The 14,599-nt window shown below is 46.2% G+C and overlaps 1 protein-coding gene across 43 annotated transcripts in view; it reads right to left on the reverse strand.

The window, feature by feature from the left end:
- Positions 1-14,599, reverse strand: part of LOC122809254 (titin-like) — a 3,339,665-nt gene that overhangs the window by 2,228,264 nt on the left and 1,096,802 nt on the right. The window lies entirely within an intron of this gene.

The following is a 14,599-nucleotide window of genomic DNA, read 5'->3' on the forward strand; positions in this document are numbered from 1 at the left end:
AGATCGGTAGTCGGATGGCTTACCGAAGCCATTTTGGAATACGGAGATCGATAGCGAAAGAATTAAGTGACAAAAATAGCCCGATGACGAATAGTTCGGGCATTGAACAAGGCACAAAACCGACAGCAAGGGATGTTGTGGTCTGGGCCTAAACAGGTGACGCTGTACGAATGAAAATCTCTGAGGTATTTGCTTTCCACAGGCAAGACAATTATTAATTTTTTCTGACATCGGTTAGAGCAAGAAAAAAGGATCCTCAACGGAGTACTTATCTTTTAGAAGACTTCAGGTCTGAAACTCAAAAAACGAAAATTTCAGGAGGCGGCCGACCAGCACTTGCAAACTGCTTCTGCTTCGGGCACTGCACTGCAAGAAAGACTGATGTAATGTCATCGGCTGCATGTTTTATACCGCTGACGTCAAAAAAGAAGCAACGGCATCCGATGCAGAAATCCCAAGATTCTGATATTCAGGCCGACTGAGGGCTACCTGCAGGCAGATAACCCAAATGTGATCTAGGGGCTGGCTAGGATGCCCTGCAAAACTGCAGAGGCAAACCTTGCCCTGGATTTGGAGAAGAGATGCAGGTGGTAATGTTTGGTAAAAGTGTGAACAGATGTCCAGGTGGCAGCCTCCAGGATGTCCCTGGTGGGGACTCCTCTGAAGAAAGCTGCAGAGGTGGAGGCTGCTCTGGTGGAGTGAGTCCTGACCCCTTTGGGGGGAGGCTTTCTGTGTTGTTTCTAGCAGAAATGGATGCACAGTGTGCTATCCATTTGGAAATTGTTTGTTTGGAGATGGTTTTGCCTTCTGCCCTTGTAGCAAAGCTAACCAGCCATTGATCAGACTTTCTGAAGGATTTAATCCTGTCTAGATAGAATCTGAGCTGTCTGTGCACATCTAGGGAAAGCAGGATCCTTTCCACCTTGTTCTGGCGATTAGGAAAAAAGGTGGGCAAATTAATGAATTGGTTGAGAGCCACACTGGACACGACCTTGAGCATGAAGGATGGGTTAGTCCTGAGGGATACTTTGTCAGCATTGAAGATGAGGAAGGGTTCCACAGCCGTGAGTGCTTGCAGCTCGGAGACTCCTCTGGATGAAGTTATGGCAGAAGAAAAGCTGTCTTCCAGGAGAGAAATTGTAGCTCTGCAGAAGAAGCTGGTTCAAAGGGGGCAGGGTAAGCTTTCCCAACACAAAGTTAAGGTTCCAAGCTGGGGTTGGTGCTCTTCTGGGTGGCCTCAAGTTGCTAGCCCCTCTTAAGAACTGTTTGATCAAGGGGTGTGAGAAAAAAGGGCTGCTCAGTGGGAAAATGAGCTGAGATAGCAAAGGCATGAATTGTAAGAGGAAAAAGAGAGGCCACTGTGTAGTAGGTCAGCTAAGTAATCCAGGATGAGAGGGAGGGAGGGCTGTGCCATACTGGCTCCCTTAGCCTGAATCCAGGTGCAGAACCTTTTCCATTTGTCAGCATAACACTTTCTAGTGCTAGGGCATCTGACCTCATGTATAACATCTAGAACCTTTTTACCGAGGTTGGCAGATTGCTCGGGGGTTAGGGAATAAGCCAAGCTGCCAAATTCAGTGCTTGCAATTGGGGATGTATGAATTCCCCTTCTCTCTGGGTCAGGAAGTTTGGAATCTGAGAAAGATGCCATTGGGACAGTGGGGACCGGCTGTGCAGTAAGGGGTACCAGTGCTGGCGAGGTCAGTCTGGAGCTATAAGAATCGTCCTTGATTTTTCCTCCTTTATTCTGAGTAGTACCCTGGGGATAAGAGGTAGTGGAGGAAAGGCATAGACCGACAGACTGACCCAGGGGAAGGACAGGGCATCCACTTTCCAAGCCATGCAGTGATGCTCCCTGGTGCAGAATTTGCTGAGTTGATGGTTGGTGTGGGAGGCAAAGAGTTCGACCTTCGGGGTATTCTATTTCTGAGTTATTAGGGCAAAGGTTCTGCTGTTGAGCTGCCACTCATGTGGGTCCAGAAGATTTCTGCTTAATTGGTCTGCCAGAGAGTTGAGAGAACCTGGTAGGAATTGTGCTAACAGGTGGAATTGCACGGCACAGGTTGTGTGCCAAAGGGTCAAGGCTAACCCTGCATAGGGCGTAGGGAGCGAGTCCCTCCCTGCTTGTTGATATTCCACTTTACAGTGGTGTTGTCTGTTTTGATCAGGAGACCCCCTGGGGACAGAAGTGGTTTGAAAGCTATCAAGCCATCACATCTCTTTTTGGTTGATGTGCAGAGGGATTTGCTGTGGGCTCCACTGGCCCTGCATGCACCTGCCATCCCCATGTGTGCACCCCAGGCACAGTCTGATGCATCTGTGGTGAGGATTTGGGCGGCATGGGGTGGTGAGAAAGGTAGTCCCTTGCTGTGGGAGCATGCTGTTGCCCGCCAAAGAAAATCTTTTGTGAAACAAGGAATTATAGGTATAAGAGTCTCTAGGTCTTGAGAGTGTTGACACCAAAGACTTTTAGGTACCACTGAAGTTTCCTCATATGCAGTCTGGCATACGGAATGAGTAGTATGCAAGATGCCATGAACCCCAGAGCTTGCAGGATCTTCCTTGCAGACAGCTGGGGTCTGGTGGCTAGTTGAAAGAAGTAGGCAGTCAGGAAATTTTGCTCTTCTGGTGTAAGGAATGCCATCTGGGATGCTATGTCCAGGCTTGCTCCCAGGAATATAATCCTTTGGATGGGCACCTGTTTGGATTTCTTTTCACTGATTGTGTACCCTAGGGAGGTTAGTAGGGCCTATACAAAGGCCAGGTGCTTGAGCAGCTTTTCCTGGCTGTCTGCCTGAAATAGGCAGTCGTTTAATTATGGGTAAATCTGGATATTCCTTTGTCTGCAAAAGGCAATAGCTAGAGCCAGACATTTTGCGAAAACTCTGGGAGCAGTAGATAAGCCAAAGGGAAGCACAGAGAACTGAAAGTGCTGAGATCCTGCCCTGATACGGACATATTTCCTGGATGATTCCCCGATAGGAATATGGAGGTAGGCCTCTTTTAGATCTAAGGTGGCTAGCCAAGCATCCTTGGAGAGCATGGGTAGAACCCTTGGCCTCTCTGTTCTGCAGGAAAGTGCTCTACTGCCCTTACAGAGAGCAGAGAAAGGAGTTGCTTTTGCACCTCTACCCACTGGTTTGGAGGTAGATCTGGCAACCCTTTTGGGGTAGGAATGATATGGAAAGAAAATTTGTATCCCTGGGACAATATGTTGAAAACCCAGCAGTCGTTGGTAATGGTGGCCCAGGTGCTTGTGTGAAAGGAGAGTTTTCCTCCTAGGGGTAAGTAAAGGTGGGCAGAGGGACGGGGTGGGGGAAGTGAGTCATTGTGAGTTCTTACCATAAGAGGGTGACTTAGAACTACCTGGTTTTGAAGTGGAAGTAGTCCACTGCTTAGATCTCTGCATTTCCTGTGGCTGCTGTCTGGGAGGGGGGGTCTGGTTCCCCGGAGTCTGGGCTGGACTGGCTTAGTGGGAGCAGGAAAGGACCAGCGCTTGGTGCCTGCTGAACCTGGGTGGCTGGATCTGTAAGAAATCCTTCACTGTCTGCATAGATTTAGCTGTTTCTTCCATCTTTTTTAAGACCTCTTCTGCCTTAGTGCCAAATAAGATGTCTTTGTTTAAGGGGGCATCCAACAATTTAGATTTGACATGGTCTGGCAAGGGCTGTTCCTTGAGCCATGCATGCCTTCTAATGAAAGATCCGGTGACTGCTGCCCTGCAAGAAGCTTCTAGGGTGTCAAACCCACAGTGCAACGTGTGTTTAGTTACTTGACTTGCAGATTGCATTAACTCTTGTAACTGTTTAGATTCTGCACAAACAGGAAAGGAAGACATTTTTTGTTTGAGGAGTTCCAGGGTATGCTGCTGAAATTTTAGCATGTGGAACTGACAATTTAATGCCCTGATAACAAGAGTAGCGGAGGTGTATACTTTTTTACACCATCTGTCTAGTGTTCGGGAATCCCAATCTGAGGGCGCGGGATTCTAAGCAGAGGTTGCTTTAATCCCTTTAGGCCCTTGAGAAATAGCCTCAGGGTCAGCAGTAGGATTTTTAAAAATAAATTTGAGAGAGTCAGGGACTCTTTAGTACCTGTCTGGTTTTCTGGGTGGAGGAGGGTGTCAGGAGTCAAGCTGGAATCCAGGAAAACATCCTCCGCAACATCCAGGACTGGGGGGATGGCCAAGGGTCTGTGCTGTGGAAGATCTAAGAATTCCCTAAGTCTCTTTTTAGACTGATGGTAGTCCTGACTCTCCCATTGGAAATGCTCCCTTAAGGTATGAAGGGTTTCCCCAGAGGAAAAATCATCTAGGGAAGAGGCGAAAGGGAAATAATCCTCTGCATCAGAATCCCCATAAGTAGAGAGGGGTTGCATGTCTTCATATTCAGATACATCAGAGTCATCTGACTCTTGTGCAGAAAAAAACTACAGTGGACAGATCGCTTTTCCTTTTGGAGGGGGTAGCTTGGCTTCCCCTGATCAGCATGATAAGGTCTTCCGCCATTTTAAGCATTTGAGACTGAGGCAAGGAAGCAGGTGCCTGAGATTGGGTCGTCGGTTTTGGAGTGGTTCGTACCCTGGGCCTAAGAAACTTGGTAGTTTTCGAAAGAACAGTAGTCGCAAAAGAAGACATTGGTTTGTGTCGAGAATCGGTATGGCAAAGGACTTCCTCAGACGCCGATGTCTGCTCAGCAGCTCCGGACCCATCCAAGGTAGAGACGACCGCAGGATCCTTAGTCGAAGAAGAGTTCTGTGGCATACCAGACTCCGAAAGGGTCTCAGTAGTCGCCTGCGAAAAAACAGAAGCGAGCATCAGAGGCTGCGAAAGCACCTCATTGAGGACCAGAGAATTGACGACTAGCTTAACGTGAGTGTTGTTGGTAGGTTTGGACCTGTGTGGTCTGTCTCTGTCTTTATCTTTACATTTTTTTGGAAGATCTGCTTTCGGATGGCTTACCGAAGCCAAATCGGAGTTCCAGGACTGTAAGCAAAAATATCTAGCTACAATAAGGGCCCAACGATGGATAGTTCTGGCATTGAACAAAGCACAGAAGTGACAGCGGGGGACATTGTGGTATGGGCCTAAACAAGTGACGCAGTAAGAATGAAAGTCTTGGTGTGGTATTTGCTTTCCACAGGCGATACAATTGTTAACTTTTTCTGACATCGGTTAGTGCAAGAAGAAAGGATCCCCAACAGGGTACCTAGCGTTAGAAGATTTTAGCTTCAAATCGATAGACGAAACACAGGTAGCGGCCGACCAGCACTCGTGCAAACTGCTTCTGCTTTGGGCACAAAGAAAGATTGATGTAATGGTGTCGGCTGCCTTACCTTATACTACTGATGACCTGTCAGTCAGTCCTGAAGCAACAGCAACCAACGCAGAAATACTAAGCCTCTGGTTTTCGGCCAGCCGAGGGCTACCCTGGCAGGGTTAACCCAAATGTGATGATTGCAGCAGTGAAACACGAAGAACATGTGCCAATTGGCAAAGAAAATAAGATCTTGTCCCCCATGTTTGTTTACATACCACATCACTACAGTATTGTCTGTTAATAGCTTGGCAAGTCCAGAGGAGAGAAGAGGATGAAAACCCTGAAGCACCAGCAGAACAATTTTCATCTCTTTGACATTGATGTGCTCTTTCTGGTGAAGAGGCAACCACAACCACTGCACTTTTAGGGTGCCAAAAGGTGACGCAATCCCACGTCTGAAGGATCTGTGAACAGCTCCCGAGAAGGGCGAGGGGAGATGAAAAGGGAGACCTGGATTTAGAGACAACTGCTGGATTCACCAATGAAGTGCCTTCTTGAGACAAGGTAGAGAAAAGGTAGAAGATGAACTACAAAATTCTAGGGTACATGCATGCTGAAGCAAAACTGACCTTAGAAACCAATGAAACGTTCTCATGTGTAGTTTGGCCAAAGGGGGCATAGGAATGGTGGATGCCATGAACCCAAGAGCCATCAGAAATTCCCTGGCTGTTACAGAGGCACGAGTAAGAAGAGTTTGAAAGGAGGAAATGAGACTTAAGGCCTTGGGAGGAAGCAGGGATGTCAGCATAGGCACAGCCTGTATCCGGCACCCCAGAAAAACACTGTCTTGAAAAAGTCAGAAAAGACTTTCTGAAGTTTACTGTGAGCCCCAGGCTTTGCAGGAAAAAAAAAAACAGCAAAATGAAGACTTTGCAATAGGATCTCTGGAGAGGATCCCTAAACAGAAGGTCTTCCAAGTAAGGAAATACTTGTATCCCCTGAATCCTGCTAAAAGCAATCATATGAGTGAGACATTTGGTAAACACTCTGTGGGCAGTAGAAAGGCTGAATGGCAAAGCAGATAACAGAAAATGCCAAAGCAACAGAGAAACATAAACACTTCCTGAAAAGAGGCTGAATTAGAATACGGAGAAAAACGTCACTGAGATCCAGGGACACCATATAGGCCTGGGGAAGGAGAAGAGGGAACAGAGTCTGAAGGGACAACATTCGAAAAGAGGGCACCTTCAGAAAAGTGTTTAGATGAAAGAGGTCCAGAACTTGTCTCAAAGTACCCTCTTTTCTGGTCACTAGAAATATTCTGGGATAAGACCCCCTCCCCCTTTGACACACAGGCACCTCTTGAATAGTACCCCGAATCAAAAGATCCCAAAACACCTTTGGAAAACAGACAGTTGTTCCTGAGGGGGCTAGGAATACCCATAAAAGGGGGAAGGGACTTCCAGACCAAGAAATACCCTGATGGATACTGGACAGGACCCAGGAATCCTGAGTAATCTGTAACCAAGAAGGGGGGGAGAGAGAGAGAGACAGAAGAGAAAGAAGAAAATGGCTGGGAAGAATGGGATAGTCAGACAGCACCTGGTTTATCAGGAATAGGAGACTTATGATGCACTGAAGTCTGACTAGCCTTTGCAGGAGGAGCCTGCTTTCCACCCTTTTTACCCTTAAGAGGAGGATGAGATTGCCTGCAAACAGAAACTGAATTATAGGGGTACTTTCTTTGAAATCTAGGTACAGGAGAAAAACACATGTTTAAGTTCTTGCAAAGCCTTGCCCTGAAGGGATTGAAAAGCAGCAGCAGTTTCACCACAGAAGTGTTTATTATCAAAAGGGCCATACCATCAACTTAGCCTTACTATCATCAAGCAAAGACTGAACCCGAAGCCAAAAATACCTTCTCATAACTGACCCAAAGACAACCCTAGAACAAGCATCTGCCATATCATAACTACACTTGACAGAATGACAAGCCACCTGGGAGGAAATCACTAACAGGGAAAGGGCAGAAGTTTTAACCTCAGAGTCTATAAAATCAAAAATAACCTGACAAACCTGGAAAGGGAGAGCCAACAAATACCTCGACATATGGATTTGATAATTAACAGCCTTAAATGCCAAGGTAGCAGAGGTATAAAATTTCTTGGCTAGCTTTTCATTGTCCTGCTATCTTTATTGGAGGGGTAGTAAAGTACAGTTTTGTACCTACCATAAATGTAGATGTTCGAGTGTATATACTGCTGCAGTCATCACACTTGGGTTATCCTGCCGTCAGACGGTCCCGCAGTCAGCCAAATCCCAAAGTCTTGGTCCAGCGTCGGTTGTCGTCGCTTCTTCCCTGACGTCAGTGTGACAGGGGGATAAAAGAGGCAGCCGACATCATTTTCTTCAGTTTTTCTTGCTCCAGATTGTCAGGTGCCCCCAACTAGGAAGGCAATACAAATGCAAAATACCTTAGTAGATAAACAATAGTACTACCTGTTAGCAAATACACCATATAGGCATGCATCCATTAGACTGATGTACATGGAGTTATAACTAACACCCTGGTATGTAGAGGGGATGGTGGGAGGGTAACCTGGACTGCAGCTGTATAAATACTCGAACATCTACATTTATGGTAGGTACAAAACTGTACTATGTTCATCGTGTAATACTGCTGCAGTCATCACACATGGGTTGAATCCCAAAGCTATGGATGGGTGGCTGGTACTAAACTGGGTTAGGTGAAGCTAGGCTGCCCTGCAGAACTGCCGTGGCAAAACCAGATCTGGTTTTTGAGTATAATGGAAGGTGGTAGGTGCTTGGTAAAGGTGTGCACTGAACTCCAAGTAGCTGCCTCCAGAATGTCCTTGGCTGGAACCCCCCTGAGAAAGGCTGCTGAGGTTGCTGTAGCCCTGGTAGAACGGGACCTAATATTAACAGGCACTGCTTTCCCATGGTGCGAGTAGCAAAAACAGATACAATGTGCTAGCCATTTGGAGATGGTCTGTTTTGAAATAGCCTTTCCTTGTGAACCTGCAGCATAGGATACAAAGAGTTGGTCAGTTTTTCTGAAGGTCTTTGTCTTATCCAAATAGTAACGTAGCTGTCTGTGAATATCCAAAGAGTGAAGGAGTCTTTCTCCTTTATTCTGGGGGTTTGGATAAAAGGTGGGTAAATGAATGGTCTGATTCAAAGCCACACTGGATACTACCTTTGGCATAAAGGTAGGGTTAGTTCGTAAAGAGACTCTGTCCTGATGGAAAATGATGAAAGGTTCCACTGCCTTAAGTGCCTGTAGTTCTGAGACCCTGCGTGCTGAGGTGATAGCCAGCAACAGAGCTGTTTTCCATGACAAGTATTGTACTTCTGCTGAGAAGGCTGGTTCGAAAGGAGGCAGTGTTCATTTTTCTAAAACGAAGTTGAGGTCCCAAGCTGGCGTTGGGGGTTTTCGGGGGGGGGGGGGTCTTATATTCTTATCCCCTCTGAGAAACTGCCTTAAGTAAAGGGTGTGAGAATATGGGAGGATCCGTATTATATTGAGCTGAAATGGCTGAAGCATGGATCTTAATGGACGAGAAAGAAAGGTCTTTGTGTAGCATCTCAGTTAAGTATTGCAGTATTTGAGGAATGTTTGGTATCCAAGGATTTTGGCCTTTAGCCTGGTTCCATGCACAAAATCTTTTCCATTTGTCTGAGTAAGTTTTTCTGGTGCTGGGCCTCCTGGCCTCCAAAATGACATTCAGGACGTCCTTTGAGAAAAGTGTTGATTGATAATTCAAGGTATTCTCCATGCAGCTAAATTTAAACTCCTGAGCTGACTGTGAAGGATCTGAGAGTTTTGCTGAGTCAACAGAAGTGGGAATTGAGATAAGATCCATGGAGGGCTGTGAGTCAAGGTCCTTAGTAATGGGTACCAGTGCTGACGTGGCCAGTCCGGAGCAATGAGGATCATTTGAGGTCTCTCTGATCTGACTTTCAGTAATACCTTGGTCAAGAGAGGTAGTGGTGGGAAGGCAGACTGTCAATGCTGTCCAACTGAATGATAGGGCGTCCACTTTCCAGGCTAGGGAATGATAAGTCCTTGTGCAAAATTTCTGTAGTTGACAATTGTTGGGGGACGCAAATAGATCTATGTCTGGGTGCCCCCACCTTTGAGTTATCATTGAAAATACTTGTGGGTGTAGTTTCCACTCGTGAGGATCTGCCAAATTTCTGCTTAATTCGTCTGCCAATATGTTCTCCTTTCCTGGCAGGAATTGTGCTTGCAGTTGTACTTGGAAAGTCAATGCTGTGTTCCACAAGGTCATTGCCTGTCTGTATAAAGGGTAGGAGTGTGTTCCTCCCTGTTTGTTTATGTACCACATAACTATGGTGTTGTCTGTCCTTAGTAGTTGTCCTGGATGCAAGAAGTCCTTGAAGGCTGTCAATGCATTTTGCAGAGCTAGCATCTCCTTTTGGTTGATGTGTAGATGCATTTGTTTTGCGGACCATTTGCCCTGTATGCACTGTCCTACCATATGTGCTCCCCAGGCGTAGTCTGAAGAATCTGTTGTCATAGTTTGGTTTGCTGGAGGTAAGACAAAAGGAAGACACTTAGTTTATTTGACATGCTTGAGCCCACCATAGGAACTCTTTTTGAAGGCAGGGAATGAGAGGTATACTGGTTTCGAGGCTGTGCCTGTGTTGAGTCCACAGACTTTTCAGGTACCATTGTAATTTCCTCATATGCAGCTTTGCATGTGGAATTAGTGGAATGCAGGATGCCATGAACCCCAATGCCTGCAGGATTTTCCTTGCAGTGAGCTGGGTAAAAGTTGCCATCTTTTTGAAGTATTGAGTCAGTTGTTTTTGTTTGTCTGGCGTGAGATAAGCCATCTGGGCCGTTGTATTTAACCTGGCACCCAGGAATATTATGTCTTGTGAGGGTATTACCTTGGACTTTTTGTTTACTGTGTACCCTAGGCAACTTAGCAACTTTGTTACAAATGGCAGATGCTGTAATAGAATGGCCTTGCTGTCCGCTTGGATCAGGCAGTCGTCCAAATATGGATAAATTTGTATTCCTCGTTGTCTGCAGTATGCAATTACTGATGCCAGGCATTTCGTAAACACTCTGGGCACAGTAGATAAGCCAAAGGGCAATGCAGAGAATTGATAATGTGTTGTACCTGCCAAAAATCTGAGGTATCTTCTGCAATCTTGTCTGATAGGGACATGCAGGGTATGCCTCTGAGGTCCAACGTTACCAGCCAAGACTCCATGCCCAGCATGGGAAGAAGCTGCTGTAGTGTGAGCATTTTGAATTTGGGTACCTCTAGGTAAGTGTTTAGAACAGAGAGGTCTAAAATGGGTCTCCAGGCTTTGTCCTTTCTTGGTATTAGAAATAGTCTTGAGTAAAAAACTTGACCTTGCTCCTTTGTAGGTACCTTTTGAATTGCTTTCATATCCATGAGAGCTGAAATTTGCATTTGTGCCTCTGCCCACTGGTTTAGAGACAGATTTGGCATGCCTCTCATCCGAGGTAAAGTGTGAAAATGAAATCTCTAGCCTCAGGTAATAATATCCAGAACCCATTTGTCCTTTGTTATGATGCGCCAATTTTGTGGAAATAGAGCCAGTTTTCCTCCCAAAGGTGCTGCCAGGGCAATTTTGCTTGGCAGGCGAAGAGGGAAGTCATTGTGTTTGTTTCCTGAAGGGTTGAGATCTTTCGTCTCCACCTCTTTGAGTTGTTGTGTGCCATTGTCTAGGCCTGAAAGAACCTTGTGGCTGGCCTCTGCCCCTTGGGCGTCTGTACCTACCCCTTTGGGGTCTGTCTGATGCAGGAAAGGACCAGTTTTTTGATGGCCAGTTTCTGCTGAAACAAGGAGGTTGTACCTGTAAAAAATCTTTAACTGTCTGCATAGATTTTGCCTTTTCTTCCATTTTCTTTAAAACTTCCTCTGCTTTGACACCAAATAACACATCTTTCTGCAATGGAGCATCCAATAACTTTGCTTTGACATGTTCTGGTAAGGCTTGCTCTTTTAGCCAAGCATGTCTACGTATTACAGATCCTGTGACAGCTGCTCTACATGAGGCTTCCAATGAATCAAAACCACATGTAAGGTATGCTTTCCCACCTGTTCTGCTGCACACAGCAAATCCTGCATCTCTTTGAAATCAGGTTGATCTGTCTGAGGGATCATTTTCTGCTTTAACTGTGTAATCAAGTACTGCTGGTATTTTAGCATGTGGAATTGGCAGTTTAAGGCCCTCATGGCTAAAGTGGCAGACGTATATACTTTCTTCCCCCATCTTTCTAATGCTCTGGAATCTCTTTTAGAAGGTAGTGGATTCTTAGCAGTAGAGGCCTTAACCCCTTTAGGACCCTGGGAAATGGTTTTGGGGTCTGCAACAGGGCTTTTATACAGAAACTTATGAGAATCAGGAACTCGGTAGTATCTGTCTGGTTTAGCTGGTGCACTGAGGCAAGAAAGAGTCCCCAACGGGGTACTTAGCTTTTTAGAAGTCTTCGGTAGTAGAAATCTCTGGATCTGACCGACCGGCACTTGCGAACAGCTTCTGCTTCGGGCACCGCGCGGCAAGAAAGACTGAGGGAAATGGCGTCGGCTGATGCCTTTATACCCAATTGACAGCAGCTATGACGTCGGGTGAAGTGCGACATCAGCCGAGGCCAGACCCAGACTTTGGAATCCGGCCAACCGAAGGGCTGCCTGAGGCAGGACAACCCATATGTTAGGACTGCAGATGCATCCTTGAAGGACATCTCACGGAGTCTTTTCTTAGAGTCAGAGTAATCTTGGCCTTCCCAGTGGAAGTGTTCCCTCATGGTGTTTAAAGTTTCCCCAAAAGAGTAGTCTTCAGGGGGGAGACAGAGGGAATGGATTCTTCAGCATGTGAGTCTTCATAAGGAGGGAAGGAATAATCCTGGTCCTCAGAGTTAGCTGAGGAAATGGATGCTTGGTCACAGGAAGGATAATCTTCCTCCAGTCTAGGCCTTTTGTCAGGAGGGGGTTGTGAATCCCTGATAAGGGTAATTAAATCCTCAGCCATCTTAAGCATCTGTTTTTTAGGCATAGGGGCCTGTGGGAAGGACTGTGGACCCGGTTTCCTAACTTTTAAGGGGGCTTTAAGTTTAGCATAAGACTTAATAGAGATAGTTGTCGGTTTGAAGACACCTTCAGAAACCGAAGGCCTGTCCAAAATCTCCGGATCACAGTCAGGGTTGGCGTCCGAGGGATGAGATGGAACCGGCTCCTGAGGCCCAGCTGATTCGGTCTGGGAGGCAGTCAGAATTTCTAAATCTGCGGTAGTCAGGGGCTGCGTAGGCGCCTCGCTGAAAACCGAAGAACCGGCGGCAGGCCTTGCTGAGGCCTCGGTATCTGGTCTTGGCCTTGGTTGCCTGTCCTTATCCTTGCATTTTTTAATCATTGCTGATGTTGGTTGCTCTGACGACATGCTCCAATTAATTTTTCTGTCAAAATAATGTCGGGCGAAATCTGCCCAACGCTTGATTGTACGTTTGTTGAACCTAGCACAAAACCGACAACCAGAGATGTCGTGGTCTGGGCCTAGGCAAGCAATACAATAAGAATGAAAATCCTTATGAGGTAATTGCTTCCCACAAGAAATGCAATTATTAACTTTATCTGACATCGGTCTGAGGCAAGAAAGGTTTCCCCAATGGGGTACTTAGCTTTAGAGAAGACTTCGGGCTGAAATTCGATTCGAAAATCTCAGGAGCTAGCCGACCGGCACTTGCGAACTGCTTCTGCTTTGGGCACCGCGCGGTAAGAAAAACTGAAGAAAATGGCATCGGCTGCCTCTTTTATCCCCCTGTCGCACGGACGTCGGGGAAGAAGCGACGACAACTGACGTTGAACCAATACTTTGGGATTCGGCCGACTGCGGGACAGCCTGATGGCAGGATAACCCAAGTGTGATGACTGCAGCAGTATTACACTATGAACATCTAGAGAGTAGGAACCAAATGAATGGGTCTATCAGAAGCTGCAGACACCATCGAGGGATCAGTAGGAGGACACTTGTACAAAATCTTACAGTCCTAAGGCACCCTATAGAGTCTATTAGGATTTTTGGGAGCAGGGGGCCAAAAGTCTGGAACCTTAGAAGCATTGGAAAATGCATCCAACAAGGCAGCCACATCTGGAGGAATAGCTGAAGGCCTAGAAGAGTCCATTTGCAGCAACTCGTAGTACCTTTTTTGTACCTCAGAAACAAGCACAATCCTACTTAAAGAACTCCATCATCCTTGAGATCATGTTCTCAAAACAAATTTCTTCAAAGGGAGTATCAGGACTTAGATTCCTCTTCCTCTGAGCCATAATCAAAAAGAGAGGGAATGTAAGAGGAGTAAGCAAGGGAATTCCTCATGCGAATACAGCTCCTCCTCAGAAGAATCCTGTTCCATGTGTCTTCTTATGGCACTAGAGGACCAAGGGGAGGAGTGAAAGTGAAACCCATGAGGATGTTTCAATGCCATCAAAGCACTAAACAAGCCGTGAGTGAAGGACTGCCAATTCAATCGGTGGATCCTTAGGAGCAGCAGTACTATGCTTAGTATTTTGCTTTTTCTTCAGTGGGACATCTGCCTTATAAATATTTGGAAGGCTGTAACCCAGGATGGCATTAAATGATAGTAGTAGCGACTTCTTCTCTGTCTAATGTCTGAGGAAAACACCCCTAGGCCCTCTGGGGATAATCAGCCATGGTTTCCCCAGAAGTCTGAAGGAGATGTTTTCAAAGCCTCCATGGACGTGATTACAGTTGGATCCCTGCCAACATCCAACCTGGTTGCAGCAGAGGAATCCAACAACAAAGCCAGGTAAACCTCCAGGTATTCACTCCCCTTTGGAGAGACATCCAGCAGAGGATGAACAGTAGAAGATTCCATCCTAGGATAGGATTCTTGGCAGTCGTCTTCACTAATGGTGATAGCACTTGGAGCAGGAAGTACTCTTCATCGTGCCCTTCACAAGAGCCTTAAGATGCTGGTTTTTCAAGATAAAGAGCTAGAGAAGACAGTCTACTACGAAGGGTCTTGGGCACAAAGACCTGATGGATAGAACAGGAAATATGGCCATGCTAGGTGCCAAGGCAAAACAGACACTGTTTGTGGCGGTCTTTATGGGGAATCTGTCTCTCACACTAGCATTTACCCTTCTTGGATGACATCAAATCCCACAAGGAATGATAAAAAGATAGATAAGTAAAATAGAACCCCAACGGCTCTCTAAATTTCTGCCACTTTACCTTCTTCCCTCAACCCAGCACTGCCTATAACTCTTTCAAGGAACAACTAGCTGATTACAAGT

This window comes from Protopterus annectens, chromosome 8.part0 (assembly GCF_019279795.1).
Source record: "Protopterus annectens isolate FY-2018-M chromosome 8.part0, PAN1.0, whole genome shotgun sequence".
Taxonomy (NCBI): Eukaryota; Metazoa; Chordata; order Ceratodontiformes; family Protopteridae; genus Protopterus; species Protopterus annectens.